A 16,241-nucleotide genomic window follows, 5' to 3' on the forward strand; every position below is an offset into this window, starting at 1 on the left:
GGAGGATCAAACTACATAGACATGTCTTAAAATAGATTGGAGGCATGTCAAGGAAGCTATTACTGCACTTGTGAAAAAGCATAGAAGAAGAGAAAGATTGCATGTCTCTAGCTTGCCCACTATTACGGGAAAATCAGTTGATGTATCTAGTAAGCCACCCACTTCTATGGATAAACCTATAGCTGTACCTGCTATTATTCCCATTGTTAGGGAAGATGTATTAGATGAATTGGTCAAAGGCATGCGGGATCTTCAATTGAAAGTCACAAAATTGGATGAAAAAGGACAAGAGGAAAGGGGACGAGCAACAGTCCCTAAGCCAAGAAAAAGATGTATGTGGTGCGATAGTTTATAATATAATCATTAATATTAACATTGCATGAGTTTTGAGTAAGAATATAAATTTTATTTTATTCTACTCATATTTTATGTTTTATTCGACGATGTCAAACCATCTCTTAAACTTTCAACATTATCTAGAATAATTAATTTTCGTTTAGTTATGTCCAAAGTGCAATGCTGATTGTTTTTCTAAAAACTTTATTCTAAGCAATGCAAAAATCATAAATGCAAATTTTCTTTTATCTTTCAGACACCAAACTATATTACTACCCACCTAATTTATGCACGTATAATAATTTAAAGTCAAATATAGCAATAAGCTTGTAAAATATAATTTTTTTTCAAGCCGATGAGATGTTACCTCTCTCAGGTTTGCTATAACAGGGGGTTTTGCCAATTCCTACCGCGACATTTTCTCCATCGACCGCATTCTTTGCTTCCCTCGCTTCAAATGCGATTTTTGAATTTCTATGACCTCGTGGAGCCATGGATGTCAGGAAAAAATGACGTGGTAGTTAAGGGAGAGTTGGTGGTTGTGCAAAAAAAAATTTCCAACGTTTTCCTCAGCGACATGGCTGTATGGGAGGAAGGCGTAATAGGGGATAGAGAAAATGGAAATGAGGTAGACGAGGGCTATTTTCCTCCTTCAAGGCTCAAGCTAGAATGGAAAAGAGAAGTAGAGAAATGTTTCCATCATCAGGAGGTCTTCCTTCTTGCTTTCTTTGTGAAGGAGAGGGGATGTATTTATAGCCATGAGGGGGAGCATGCAGTCGACTCATTCTTTTGGCTACTTGTCAAGAGCTAATTAAGCTTTATCAAAAAATGCTTTTTGATTGCCTACCTGATGGATGGTGGCATGGGGATGATTTTAAAATTATTTCTCTCCTGTCAGACGTTAAAAATGTCATGATTTTTGGCCTATTTTTTCAAAAACATCTTTTTTTCTAGACTTTCACATGATGAGGAAGTTGCAGTTTGTAGGCATTAGCTCCTAGGAATTTGAGAACCTTGTACAGTCCACAATACCTTGGACTCAACTTTTTGAACTTTTCCAATGATAGAGAACTCTTCTTTGGGTGTACATGGATGAAAACCATATCTCTCTCTTGGAAAATACGCTCTTTCCGTCCTAGATCAACATAAGCTTTCTAGCAGTCTTTGGCATGTCTTGTCTGATAGTTTTGACCTGATCATCCATGTCTTCTAGCATTTTCTTACAAGCCTCAACCTTTAGGGTTGGATCAGAGAAATTCAATGGCGTTAAGGAATCTTGCCCATACAATGCTTGAAATGGAGTCATTTGCATACTTTGGTGATATGACACATTTTAGGAAAATTCTACTGAGGGCAAATATTGTATCCACCTTATCCATTCTCTCGAACAGTAAGCTCTCAATATATCTTCAACGACTTGATTAACCTGCTCTATTTGACCATTAGTTTGGGGATGATAAGCTGTGGTATGGGTTCCAATTGCTTCAAATAGGCTTTTTAAAAAATGTGATGTGAACAAAGAGTTGCGGTCACTAATGATCCATTTAGGCAATCCAAGAAGCCTAAAGACTTCTTTCACAAACAATCGTGCAATATCTGAAGCCTTGTAGTTGGTCTTGCCTGGGATAAGATGAGTGACCTTAGTCAGCATATCCACAATCACCATGATTGAATTATACCCTTTTTTAACAGAAGGTAAGCCAACTACGAAATCCATACTGATGAACCCCCATTTCATCTATGAAATGCCAAGTGGCTGAAGCTTGCCTAGCATTTTGACACGCTCAGCTTTCACCCGCTGATAACTTAGTCATTTAATAACATATCTGAGTACATCATGCTTCAATCTTTCCCAATAGTAACTTTTCTCGATTGCATTAAGAGTTTTTGCATAGCCAGGGTGTCTTGAGAACGGGGAGTCATGGGCTTCCCATAGTATGAGCACACAACCTAGTGCAAGAGAACTTGCGTCTATTATGACCTCAAACTCTTGGTCAAGTAGCTTGAAAATGGGTGCTATTGCTAAACTTTTCTTGAGCTGCTCAAAAATGGCTTGGTCAATGGGCCTCCACACAATAACAGTTTAATTTTTTAGTAAATTAGTGAGAGGTGTAGCTATTAGGGCGTAATTTTTTATGAAAATTCTATACCATCCAGTTAGCCCTAAGAAACTTCTCACTTCCTTAATTGTCGTTGGAGGTTACCACTCTTGAACATCTCTAACTTTGGCTAGATCTACAGAGATTCCTTCAGCAGATACTATGAATCTGAGATATTCCATTTGTCTTTTGAAAAAGGCACACTTCTTTTTCGTCGCATAGAGATTGTGCGTCCTCATTGTGTCCAGCACAATGCACAATTGCAGCTCATGGTCTTCGTCTCTCTTGGAGTATGTTAGGATGTTATCAAAGAAGACTAGGACAAAATCATCAAGATAAGGTCAAAAAATGTTCTGCATTAATCTGTTAAATGTAGCAGGGGCATTAGTTAGACCAAAATACATTACAAGAAATTTAAAATGACCATATTTGGTATTGAAGGAAGTTTTGGGGATATCTTATTCCTTGATCATTATTTGGTAATAACCAGATCAGAGATCAATCTTGGAATTTTTTTTGCCCCTTGTTGCAATCTATCAAGTAGCTCATCTATTCTTGGGATTGGATACTTATAATTGATCGTTACTTGGTTTAGACCTTGGTAATCAATGCAAAGGCGGAGAATTCCGTCCTTTTTCTTTTGAAACAATACTAGGACTCCCCATGACGAATTACTGGGTCTGATTTATCCTTGATCTAGTAATTGATTGAGTTACTCTTTCAACTCAATTTCTTCAAGGATAGATATTTTATACGGACTCTTAGTGATTGGAGCGGCTCCTGGTTCAAGTCTGATCTCATGATAGACTTCTCTTCGAGGTGGTAATTTAGTCAGATCTTATGGGAAGATATCATCATATTGCTTCAGCCAATATAGCTCTCTCTCGTCTTGTTTATTCTGCTCAACCTTATTTAATTTTATGAGATACACATGTAATCCTTTTCTTAACCCTTTTATTATGCGAGATGATTTGGCTAGTTGAACCTTGGGTTTTCCTACCTCACCTTGGGTCATCACTTTTTCCCTCTTTAGGTTTTGAAAAGTCACCTAGCCTTTTCTGCATTGAATATGTGTGTCATTCAGTCCATATCCAATATACATTTTAGGCCCCTAAATTCATGATCCTAAATCCCATTTTAGAGAGATTGCCTCCCAGGCTAAATGTCACTTTGTAATTTTTCTCAGTAGACAGGATTTCTTTTCCTTTAGCACCACAAGTAACCTAGATGTAGGTATTGTGTCTATACCTAATTTCTTGGCACGATTTGGTGATATTAATGAGTGTGTGCTTCCACAGACAATTAGAATTTTAAAGGACTTACCCTAATATTCTGCTAGTGTTTGAATCACCGAAAAATGGTGATTTGGGCCTTTCTTATGGAGGGTGGCATGAATTGATGCCCTCTCCATATCGGCTTCCATAGTTGGATTTCCCTCTTCTTCAAGCTCTTTAAGAATTGCAGCAAATGATTTTCCTTTTGCAATTGAAGCTTGGTTCTGACCTTTGTATTGTCCTTGGCAAGGAATTTGGCCAAGCTTTGGGCAGTGTCTTTCAAAGTGGCCTGACTCATTACAATGGAAACACCTAAGTACTCCTGAATTATTTCCCGTATGTATGAAGTTCCCAACTGCATTTGTTTTGGCCGTCTTTCCTTGACTAGGCAGACACTGACCTTGGGCTTGCTTAACATAGCCCCATCGAGTCCCTTTATTTTGATTCCAAAGCGTATTATTCATTGGCTTTGACTGAATCTCCTAAACAAGAGGTGTTGCGCGAATCAAAGCATCTTGCAGATCAATTGGACGCATAGATTCAAGGCGTGTGTTTAGAGGAGCATTCAATCCGTGACAAAACTTAGACACTTGTTGAGCAATAGTCATGGAAGGTGCATATTTAATTATTGAGATAAAATTTGAGTAATATGCCTCTAGGCTCATTCCTAGCTATCTTAAGTTAAAGAACTCATTCATTTTCAGTGTGCAATAAAATGGTGGAAAATATCGACCACACACAGCTTCTTTCAACTTTTCCCAGGTAATAGCTATCTCAGCACGTCTGTGGTCTTTACACCACTATTTCCATCACAGGTGTGGCTCACCATTCAATTTCAACTTGGCGATCATAGCCTAATTAGAAGGGGTAGTTCCCATGGCAGTAAAGTAGTCCTCCATGGTCTCAATCCAAATCTCTACCTCGACTTCAATGTCTTTGCTGTTGCCATCAAATTCCGGTGGCTTAACCTGCTTAAGGAGATACATCTTCTCCTAAATTTCATTCGAACTAGCGATAGCTATATTACCCTGGGTTATCATAAGTTTCACGAATTAGTTTGGCACTTCAACTTTTCAGCTTCATTTTTACATTAACATATCTTACTACTTTTGTAAAACAATGATGGGCCAAAGAGCACAATATTTTTATAAAATCTAGCTCTTGTTATCTTTTATTATCAGTATCCATATGCTATGATTTTTACAAGTAAGGGATATTTACAAATGGCACAGATTTTTACAAGTAGAGATACATCAACATTGATAGGATAGACTGGATGCTATGTACAATTTTCAAAATAGGATATCATTATATCTTCTTTTTTAGGGATGGATATCAGTTACATTCATGTAGAAGAAAGTAGGCCAATTTCTATCTATATCCAGAAAACTATACTATGAAAATGGCAGATCTAGAAAACCATGGATACGATAATCTTGATATTTACGAGATCCTTGGATTATAATCCTATCTACTGGGATTACCTTCAGTGCCTTGTCATAGACATAGCGGTCTAGACGTATTTGCTGACCACTGGTAATCATAAGTGGATTCCTTTTGGACGAAGGCCTCAACTACTTTTAAAATTTCCATCCATTCAAGGTGTTTCAGATTAGTTTGCATGTTGAAGAATCGATCGGCCTCGATGTAATAGTAATGCTCATCCTAGAACCATCTTGTTTCGCGATTCACAAGGGATGGATCATATAGGCGATCGAGTGTTCTCATCATTTCTCCTCTCCAATTGTCATCCATGGAGTTTAATGCAGATGTGTACATTTCTCGATAAACAAGGAACTGGTTCCAAGCTTCATTATTCTGCCAAAGTTTATCCCTTAACAATTAGTAGGCTCATTATTCCTTAGAATAGTTGGTCTTTAAAACCATAGATATTCTTAATTTCAATTATGCTCTGATACCATGTGTCACGTGCCTACCTAAAAATTCCATGGCAGCATGTTTTAGCGGTCCATTAGGGAACTATCCTAGACAGCTTCACCCAGCACTCGCAAGAATGTATAGGGTCTATCATCTAGGTTTCCCAAAGTTTACCTCGTAACGAAAGGTATCAGTCGTCCCCACTAGGATCAACCTACAAGCTTGGGGTCCTAATTTGACAAATTAGATCTCGATGCATTAGCTAGCTCCATCGGAGGTGTCCCACAAGGGCTTCTTGACTGATTGGAGTGGTCATAGCTACCTTTGATTCATGGAGTGCAACACTTTTTTCCAGCAATTGGTTAGGATTCAAGGAACCTTAACGGAGTTCTGGCATATCCGCTGCAACTTTCCCCTAAGATTATTATTGATCAAGGTTTTAAGACCTGACCCTAGGTAAGTCAACGCTCAGCTCTACCTAGTTTTTCCTAATTAACATTTTGTCCAATCTCTAAAGAGAAGCTCCCAGCTTACTGGGACCACCCATCTGTAGGACGGATCCATCAGGTTAATCTTTCCTCTTATTATCCTGATTATATATCTACAATCAGATCTAACTGCTGCAAGCACAATCAATCTTTCTTGTCCAACCATCAATGCATGCAAAAATAAAAAAGAAATAGTAGCAAGTGTTTTTAGCATAGGAAGCAACCCCACCTAAATATAGGGTTACTTTTTTAAGGTCCCACCTTAATCTTAGGGTTTTGCTTTCTACTTGCAACTCTTTTTGGGATCCGCAAGTTATTTCACGAATTTGAAGTCTATTTTATCCTTATGAAAATTTGGTATTTTTTCCCTAAAAGATAATATGGGCATTTATACCTATGGCACGCAGTTCATGCGTCGTCTTGCCCAAATCCGCACTTAGCAAGATTTCAAATGCTTTTCCAAGTCTATTTAGACTTTAGAATCTGTATCGACAAATTCTTATCAATGTCCAACAATTCCTACAGACTTTTGATATTTATTTAATTTCCTAATAGTGATAGTTCCAACGTTGTTGAGTATTTCATAGTTGTTTATGCTTCAACATTCTTGATATTTTAGGTTAGGTTTTCTCAATGATTCATACGTGGGTCAACTCATGATATTGATGCTCTCGATAATATAATAATTAATAATAACATTGTGTGAGTTTTCAGTAAGAAAATAAATTTTATTTTATTCTACTCATATTCTATGGTTTAATCGATGATGTCTGACCATCTATTGAACTTTCAACGTTATCTAAAATAATTAATTTTCGTTTTTTTATGTCCAAAGTGCAATGCTGATTGTTCTTCTAAAAACTTTATTCTAAGCAATGCAAAAATCATAAATGCAATTTTTCTTTTATCTTTCAGACACCAAACTATATTACTACACACCTAATTTATGCACACATAGTATATATTTTCTTATATAATTTTTTGTTGATTTAATGCATTGATTATTTCATGATATTATCTAAATGATTTTCTATAAATTATTATAAGACTCATATGTGTATGGTTATCATTAGCAAAATGAAATAGAGATAGTCTCTTTTAAGGAAAAATGATAAAATATTCCCTTTCCTAATATCATCTACATTTTTTTAATATTATAATTACATGTGTCATTAATGAAATAATTATAAATATCACGAAATAAACCATAATTAAGATATTTGATTAATGATAGGCATGTAATCCTTTTTCAAGTGAAAGAGTCTTTTGATTGAATAGTTAATTATTATATTACTTAGGCTATTTTTGTTAGCGACAGTTCATATGCATTTTCTTTAGAATGTGTTTACAATAATTTAAAGTCAAATATAGAGATAATCTTATAAAATATATATTTTTTTCAAGTTGATGAGGTGTTACCTCTCTCAGGTTTGCTATAACGGGGGGTTTTGCCAATTCCTACCGTGTCATTTTCTCCATCGGCCGCGTTCTTTGCTTCCCTTACTTCAAATTGACTTTTTGAATTTCTACGACCTCGTGGAGCCATAGATGTCAGGCAAAATTGACGTCGTAGTTCAGGGATAGTTGGTGGTCGTGCAATAAAATTTTGTCAGTGTTTTGCTTAGCAATATGGCTGTATGGGAGGAAGGCGTAATAGGGGATAGAGAAAATGGAAATGAGGTAGAAGAGGGGTATTTTCCTTCTTCTCAAGGCTCAAGCTAGAATGGAAAAGAGAAGTTGAGAAAAATTTCCATCATCAGGAGGTCTTCCTTCTTGCTTTCTTTGTGAAGGAGAGGGGGTGTATTTATAGCCATGAGGGGGAGTATGCAGTCAACTCATTCTTTTGGCTACTTGTCAAGAGCTAAGTAAGCTTTATAAAATATGTTTTTTGATTGCCAACCTATTGGATGGTGGTATGGGGATGATTTTAAAATGCTTTCTCTCCCTCCATGCGTTAAAAAGTCATGATTTTTGGCCTATTTTTTAAAAAACATCTTTTTTTCTTCAAAACGACTTTATCTGGTGGTTTTTGGCCAAGTTACATTATGACTTATCTAGTTTCTAAAGTCATGCCCTACTCTTTGATACTTAACTAACTCAATATCATGCTCGTTCTTTGTATATCGATTAAGGCTTTTGCGATTTATCTTGCGGTTACAAAATCAATGCAATCTTTGATGCATTAAATGGAATCGAGAATGCTAAATCAAATATAATGCAAAAAAAATTATGATCAAGCTGTCGTAATATTATTTAGAAGGCATCTTTGCTTTTTGTGGCTAGGAACATTGAGGCGTCTTCTCATGTTGGATTGTGGAATTAAGAAAAATTACGTGCGGTCATGTATGTGATAGCTCGACGAGTAAGTTTTGAAAATACCTCAAGTGCGAATTTGTTTCTTGATATGAAGTATTATGGCGGGAATATTACAGACACACATTATACTATGTCAAGTCCACATTGGACTATGCCTTATTCTATGGTGTAGGTGTACCATTGAACTTGCATGGTGCAAATTGGTTTGATAGTATTTCAGATAGGAGATCTACTAGTGATTTTATGTTTTTCTTTGGTAGTACTGCTATTACTTGGAGCAACAAGAAAAAATCAATTGTTTTGTCATTTAGTAAAGAGGCAAAGTATAGAGGTGCTACAATTACACCATGTGAAGTAGCTTGGTTACACAAGCTACTTGGTGATTTGGGGATGCAGGTGGATAAGAAGGTTATCATCTACTGTGATAACCTTAGTAGCATTCAATTGGCTAGGAACCCAACGTATTGTGCATGGACCAAACACATAGAGGTCCATTACCATTTCATTGGAGAGTGGGTTTTCATAGGTAATATTGACTTGGTTTACGTTAATACAGAGAATTAAGCTACTGATATTTTCACTTCAATGCTTTAAGACTACGGTTGGAGTTCATGAGCTCATGTTGAACTTGAGGGGGAGTGTTGAGATGTCAATCTCTATGTAAGATGGTATCCACTACATGCCTTGGTGATGTGGTAGCATATTATTATGAGGATAAGCTAGTGATTCTATAGCTAGACTACACCCATGTAGTCCATCCTTAGTTATTGGTGCGCAGATCGATCGCAGTATGCTCACGTAGTGAATCCCAGAAGGTCCCCAAGAACAATGAACTCTACCTTTTTGCACAAAAAACAATGTAAAAGCATGAACGACAAGAAGCAAGAGACCAATTGGGTTCAATCTCCCCCCATGCCTTGTGTGAGCGCTTCACAAAGCATGTATTTTATGTATATTTCCATCTTCATGCTCAATAATAGCCCAATTTACAAAAATATGACAAGCTTTTAGCTTTTGAGTTTGCTTTTACAAAAATAGGAAATAAAGCTAATGGACGGTGCCCATAGAGTCTGGCACGCCCAACACAATGTCCAAATAGAAATAACATATCCGTGCGCATAGGCACATACAAAATAATAATAAATAACCGATGCCTCAATAGACATGACAAAATATAGGCGTGGCACCTATCAAAATATAATCCATAGGTCGAATACTCGCTAGACTCCAATGCTTTCCTCAGCCACCACTGCTGCTATCTCTACACATCAACTGAAGCATTCACAATCGTTAGTAAAATAATACAATTAAATCGACAAAAGTGAATACCTAGCAGTCTTCAGCTACATAAATAAATCAACTGGTTAGAAATAAATCCTAACCTTAATTTATTACGAGTGCGCACTCTAAACTCATAAACGTAATATGTATTTTGCGGAATCACCCACTATGGAATCACCCATATACACACTAAATTAATGAAACGCCCGAAAAGGACAGGCGTCCCCATCAACTTCTCGCACAAAGAATCCACTTTGTGTATGAGCCCCGGTCATCTAAGTTTACAGAATCCACCGTAAAGCCTCACAGAATCCACTGTGGCACGGAATCCACCGTGGAATATGCCTCCTGGCATCATACCCCCGGGGTGGGATAGCAATTGACCTCAATTTCTATTAGCTCAATGTGGAGCTAACAGAGTCGGAAAAGCATTTAAGTCTCTAGCGTGCATCTATTGTGCTTCCTCTACAGGATGGTTCTTAAATTTTACTAGATATCTAGAATACCTTCGGCCAGTTCTAGTGGTCATATAGTCAGTGTCTATGATAGCTTCTGGTTCAAGTATTTCAGTCTCTTCCTCTAATAAGGGTGGGCTTTCATAAACAGGGTGGATAGGTAATTGGCCTCTAAATGGTCTCAATAAACTGATGTGAAATGTATTATGAATTTTCCAATGAGATGGTAATTCTAACTTGAATGCATTATCATTAATTTTATGAATGATTCTAAATGGTCCATAGAATCTAGGAGCTAATTTGACAACTGGATGTCTATCTACACTTTGCAATCTACGTTTTTCTATTCTCAGCCAAACATAATCATCAACTTTGAAATTCATGGCTTGTCTTTTCTTGTTGGCTTGTTTGGTATATGATTGTTGGGCTTTAGCAATCATATCCTTAACCTCATCAAAAATACTGTTATGCATACTAGCAATATCATCAGCACTCTGAATTCTATTAGACAAAGATGCAACAGGTGTAGATAATCTATATCCATAAATGACTTCAAAAGGTGCTTTCTTTGTAGATGTGTGCAGTGTATTGTTATATGCAAACTGTAATAAATGCAAATGAGTGTCCCATGTCTGAGGTTTAGAGATAGTATATGCACGTAAAAGATCTAGAATGGTGCTATTTGTGGCTTCTGTTTGTCCATTAGTTTCTGGATGAAATGCAGATGAGAAATCAATCTTTGTGCCTAGATTAGCAAACAGTGTATTCCAAAAATTGTTACAAAATCTAGAATCACGATCTGAAATAATCACTTTTGGCAATCCATGGTTAGTAAAAACAGTTTTCAAAAATAATTGTGCTGCTTGTGATGCTGTTAAAGTTTTCTTACATGGAATGAAATATGCTTGCTTACTAAATCTATCTACAACAGTCCAAATCATGTCATGGTTAGATTTAGTATTTGGTAAACCAGTAATGAAATCCATAGAAATATGTTCCCAAGGTTTAGATGGAATAGACAAAGGCATTAGTAATCCATACTGTTTACCATGATGTCTCTTAACTCTTTGACAAATCAAACATTCAGAAACGAAATTAGATACATCTGCATCCATATGCGGCCAATAAAAATCTTCAGTTAACATACGTAATGTAGATATGATACCTCTATGACCTTGATATGGGGGACAATGAATTTCATTCAAAACAAAAGATCGGAATGGAATAGTAACACACAGTCTCTTTTCATAAAACATAAATCCATCATTATATGACAATGAATCAACAGGAATGAAATTATTTTGAACTAATTTATTCCAATCAGAATGAAAAGTAATATCCTGGTGATATGTATCTTTCATAGCAATCAAAGAATCAAAAGATATGACAGAAATATTATGAATTGCAGGTCTTCTACTCAATGCATCAGCAACTACATTTTCTTTTCCAGGTTGGTATTGAATGATAGGATGAAAACTTTGAATAAAGGAAGCCCATTTGATATGACGGTCAGAAATTTGGGGTTGGCTAAGTAAATGTCTAATGCTTTGCTGGTCGGTCTTTATCATAAATTCTGAACCCATTAAGTAGTGTTTCCATTGTCTTAATGCTTGTACAACTGCTAATAGTTCTTTGTCATATGTGGAATATTTCAGCTCAGAGGTTTTCAGCTTACAGCTAGAATATGCTATTGGATGATTGTCTTGCATTAGTACGGCTCCTATTCCTGATCCGCTAGCATCGGTCACAACTAGAAAGAATGGTCTATTAAAGTCAGGAAACTGTAGAACAGTGTAGAACAGGGGCATTGGTTAATGCATGTTTCAGTAAGTCAAAGGATTTCTGTTGAGTTTTAGTCCATTGATAAACAATTCCTTTCTTGAGAAGTTTGGTTAATGGTAAAGCAAGTAATGAGAAATTACGTACAAACTTCCTATAGAAACTAGCAAGACCAAGGAATGAGCGTAACTCATGTACGTTTTTAGGAACATGCCAATTCAATATTGCATCAATTTTCTTAGGATCAACTTTAATTCCTTCAGATGATACAATATGACCTAAATACTCAATTTCCATTTTAAAGAATTCACTCTTTTCAGGATTTGCAAACAATTGATTTTCTTTCAATAATTGAAAAACTAATGACAAATGCTCATAATGCTCTTTCTCATTTTGACTGAACACCAAAATATCATCAAAGAAAACAATCACACAGTACTGATATTTCAGAAAGATACGGTTCATCATTCTACTGAAAGTGGCAGGTGCATTAGTCAATCCGAATGGCATGACTAAGTCATACTGGCCAAACTGTGTTCTAAATGCAGTCTTAAATATGTCAGATTTATCTAGCCTCACCTGATGATATCCAGCTTTAAGGTCAATTTTACTAAATATAGAAGATCCTTGCAGTTTGTCCATAAGGTCATCAACTCTAGGTATAGGATACCTATTCTTTACAGTGATCTTATTTAAAGCTCGGTAGTCAATACACATATGATAGGTATTATTCTTTTTCTTGACTAAGAGTATAGGTGCACCGAATGGAGAACTGCTAGGTCGAATTAAGCCTCTATTTAGTAATTCTTCAACTTGACTCTGGATTTCTTTTTGCTCTATCTGATTGTTCCTATATGGTGCTTTGCAAGGTGGTTGTGTGCCAGGGATCAAATCAATCTTATGGTCTTCTGGACGTGAAGGAGGTAAACCTGGTGGTAGGTCTTCTGCAAAACAGTCCTTAAAATATGCAAGAAATTCCTTATACCTAGTATGCATATGATTTTCCTTTGCTTGCAATTCATTCACCCAAATGAGATATGATTTAGTACTCTTGCGTAATGCACGTTTTGCTTGAGTATGCGAAAGCAGTGGAAAAACATTAGATGCATGCATACCATATAATGTAATAGATTTTCCTTGAAAATTAATATTCATTGTGTGTGTGGAATAATCTATATCTGGATTATGCTGGTGTCGCCAAGGCATTCCTAAAATAATGTCACTCGACTGTAATGGAACAACTAAGAAATTTCTTCTTTCAATGTATGAACCAATTTGAATCTCTAAATCTTGAACTTCTTGTGTACCATTATACCTAGTACCTAAAAATGCAGCTTTTATGCGATAATGCGTAGGTACAGTCTATAATTTCAATTCCTTTACCAATTTTGCTGAAATAAAATCATGAGTACTACCGTCATCATGCAAGATAGTCTTTTCCTTTCCATGCACCAAACATTTCATAGTCAATAATGAATGTGGAGTAGGCATACCTGGTAAAGTGTCGGAAGTAGTAGTAGTGTCATCCTCATCTTCAGTGAAATCAGGCATATCCTCATGCTCGTCTTCGTCCATGGCTCCAAGATAGTTGATATGTGCTGGTGGCTTCTTTAAATGACAATTTGCTGCGAGATGTCCAGGCTGGTGACATTTATAGCATACTATTGGCTTGGCTTTGGTTATATTATTTGCAATGGCTGGAAGTCTGGGTACATTTGGATTTGCTTGTGGAATAGACTTAGGATTTGGATTGATATTGGATGGTAATGCAGGTGGTTTAGCCCAATTCTTGTGGAAAGATGGTGAAGAGAAACGACCTGGATTAAACCTTCTAAAATTGGAATTCAATTGTTTAGATCCATAATTACCATTGGCTTGGAATTGCTGTGGTCGTCTGTCTCTACCGCGTAACTTATCTTCAGTGTCGTGAGCTAGTGAGATGGCGTCTTCAAGGGTAGCAGGCTTGAACATGTTCACTTCAGCGTAGTAATGTCCAAGAAGTCCAGACATATACTTCCGCTTATGTGTCGTCTCTGGTACATCTTCAAGCATGCGTAGCTGTAGGAGTGCATTCCAAAAACGCTCTGTATACTGAGGAATAGGCTCACGATCCCGTTATTGAAGTAAATCCCATTGCTTGATAGCCTTCTCATGAAATTGCGGTGGAAGGAAATTCTGCATGAACTTCTTCTTGAAATCTTCCCAAGTAGCAGGACATTCTATGCTCTTGCGTACTACAGTCCACCAAAGTGATGCTCTATCTACCAAATGATTAGTAACACACTTGATTTTATCTTTTTCTGGATAGGTTTCCTCATGGAAATAGTCATCAAACTAGCTAATAAAGGATAAAACAGTCTTTCCTTCTCGTATGCCATTGAAAGTGCGAAATTTGAAACTTCGTTTACTTATCTTTGATTCCTTGCGAATGGTTTGAGCTTCAAGAGTGGCATCGATGGTACGTCGAATCAAATCTTCAGCTTGAGGTTCTTCTTTGTCGGTGGATGCTCTTTGTAATTTTGCCAATTGCGCTTGCAATGCTTGCCTAGCCTTTCGTTCTTCTTCCAATTGCATCATGATTAGGTCCAACTTTTGTTCCATGATAGGCTCAGGTAGGTCGTCTTCAGCCATAGGATCATCCATATGTGGTTCCATCATCCTGTAAAACTCAATAAACCTTTCTCACTCAAAATCAGGTTAGCGGGATGAGCGTAGCTCAAATTCGGGGTTACAAGGCTATGTGTTTTTGGGTATTTCTTTCTCAATTTTTAGAAAATCTGCAATATTTTCTTCTTCGTATGCTGAAAATACTTCAGCGGACCTGCGGATAGGTAGAATACTTTGCCACGAACAACTTTGCAGTTCAGAGTTTTTGCGCAGGAACATCCCTTCTAGGAGTTTTGAGCACTAGTCAGTTCTGACTCCAGTTGACTAGTCTGACTTGCAGAGTTGCAGACTTAGCCGACTTGCAGAGTTGCAGACTTGCAGAACTTAGTGAACTTGCAGAACTTGATTACAGTCGACTTGTAAGACTTGACTTCGGAAGTGCAGGACCCGGAGTTTGTTAACTTGATTGTCTTGTCTGACTTGCAGAAAGCTTAGTGTCTTAAGCTTAATAATAGCTTAAGCTTATGAAGAAAGGGGTAATTGTGGAAAAAAACGGCGCAGTATATGAGGACGTGGGCAGCCGTTTGATGCTGTCGCGGAAATTTCGGGCCTCCTCTTGCATCTCGATGGCAAGTTTTGTGAAGCTTCTTGAATTTTCCTTCAGCTCTTAAACTTTATGACTAAGCTTTTGAAGAAAAGAGATATGAGCTTCTTACTGTATTTCCACGACTTGTCTATGGAGATGATGGAGTCTGGCACGCCCAACACAATGTCCAAATAGAAATAACATATCCGTGCGCATAGGCGCATACAAAATAATAATAAATAATCGATGCCTCAATAGACATGACAAAATATAGGCATGGCACCTATCAAAATATAATCCATAGGTCGAATACTCGCTAGACTCCAATGCTTTCCTTCGCCATTGCTGCTATCTCTACACATCAACTGAAGCATTCACACTCGTTAGTAAAATAATACAATTAAATCGACAAAAGTGAATACCTAGCAGTCTTCAGCTACATAAATAAATCAACTGGTTAGAAATAAATCCTAACCTTAATTTATTACGAGTGCGCACTCTAAACTCATAAACGTTTATTAATTTAATATGTATTTTGCGGAATCACCCGCTATGGAATCACCCATGTACACACTAAATTAATGAAACGCCCGAAAAGGACAGGCGTCCCCATCAACTTCTCGCACAAAGAATCCACTTTGTGTATGAGCCCCGGTCATCTAAGTTTACGGAATCCACCGTAAAGCCTCACGGAATCCACCGTGGAATATGCCTCCTGGCATCAGTTATGGCACATTCATTGTGCCACCTCTTCTTTTCTTAGCAAGCTCATAGTTTGTGACCACTTGTACATACGTTGTGGTACTTTCATATTAGTCTTTTATCATATTATAGACTTAATTCTTTTGTGTGGTAGATGAAGTAAGAAGAAGAAGATTTCAGCCTCATCTCTCTATGTGCTTAAGTCTCCATTGCTTTTGTGTGTGCTCTTGGGTTCTTCACCTCTTCCCTCTTATATATTTTCACACATTGTTAGTCTAATTTTGACATGTGGAAAAAAGCTCAGGTAAAATTTCATGCCTTGCATTAAAGAGAGAAATGGATTCAATATCCCTTAATTTTTTACATGAATATATCAAGTTTCTATCCATTTTTATACATTTTTGTATTCAAAATGTAGCTTGGGTGAGGATATCTTCAAG

This window comes from Lygodium microphyllum, chromosome 29 (assembly GCF_053477565.2).
Source record: "Lygodium microphyllum isolate KBCC chromosome 29, Lygodium_microphyllum_v1.1.10, whole genome shotgun sequence".
NCBI lineage: Eukaryota > Viridiplantae > Streptophyta > Polypodiopsida > Schizaeales > Lygodiaceae > Lygodium > Lygodium microphyllum.